This window comes from Pelodiscus sinensis, chromosome 3 (assembly GCF_052426305.1).
Source record: "Pelodiscus sinensis isolate ZL-2025 chromosome 3, ASM5242630v1, whole genome shotgun sequence".
NCBI classification, from domain to species: Eukaryota; Metazoa; Chordata; order Testudines; family Trionychidae; genus Pelodiscus; species Pelodiscus sinensis.
In genome coordinates this window covers 56585143-56586196 of record NC_143054.1, presented here as the reverse complement: position 1 = coordinate 56586196, position 1054 = coordinate 56585143, and positions in this window count along the sequence as shown.

Sequence of the window (1054 nt, the reverse complement as noted above, 5' to 3'; positions counted from 1 at the left end):
TGTTCCATCTGGTAGGGGATCTTTGAATAGGAAGTAAAACCACTGTTTTTAAACTAACCACACATATTTACATTTTAATAAACATGAGAATCATCTGCAACAACAGTTTAAAACAGCAATAACAGTTAAAAATGGTGTGTCTGTTTGTCCATCCTTTTGAATTAACACCAAAGCCACAGAAAACATTATGTTCTAAAGATTCCAGGGTTCAGTTTTACTCTGATGAAACTATGAAAGCCACGTTGAACCAACCAGCTATGATTTAAAGCTAATTTGTCTTCTGCCTGGAGAACTATTTAAAACAGTAGCTATTTTCCTCGTTCATATGGTTTGGATCAGACTAATCCTACATTTGGATGAAAGATAACATGAAGTTAATGCTTATGATGTTCCCAAATAGTTATTACACAATTGTATTCATATATGGTTTTTGGCTCTTCCTGCTTCACTGGTGCCACGACAATATAACATATTTCTGCTCATTAAGAGGAATTGTTATTGCATTCTGGGAATAAAGCACAGAAGCACATTTCTAATTTCTAAGTACTGTAGTGGGAGACAGCCTAAGAGAGCCCTTAGTTCATTACAGAGCCAATCATTTGGTTAGAAAGGAATAGGAAAGCTACATTATTTTCAAATTACTAACTCCTCAGCGGTTGAAAGCATATTTATTCAGCTTTTTGTCTCCAGTATCTCCTTTATCAGCGCCTTGGGAATAATCAGTAAAAAAAACTTTTGGTGTCTCATTGCTGCTTTTCCACCACAATCTCTAGTAAATGGCCATTTCTCATGAATTATGCTATCAACAGCACAGTTCGAGCTGCAATACAAAGCAATTGTGAAACTGCAGAAGTTTCAGAGTCCCTGATTTGTACAATATGTGGGGAAATAGGCATCCATCTGCCACTGCTGATAAGTTGATTTGTGTGCCTCCTGGTTATCAATATAGGCTGCACATTTACTCTTCAAAGTGGTGCATTGTCAGAGTTGTTTTGTTCCTTAAATACGTTATGCTTACAAGAAGCACACTGGATCTTTTTCAGGGGATACGGCA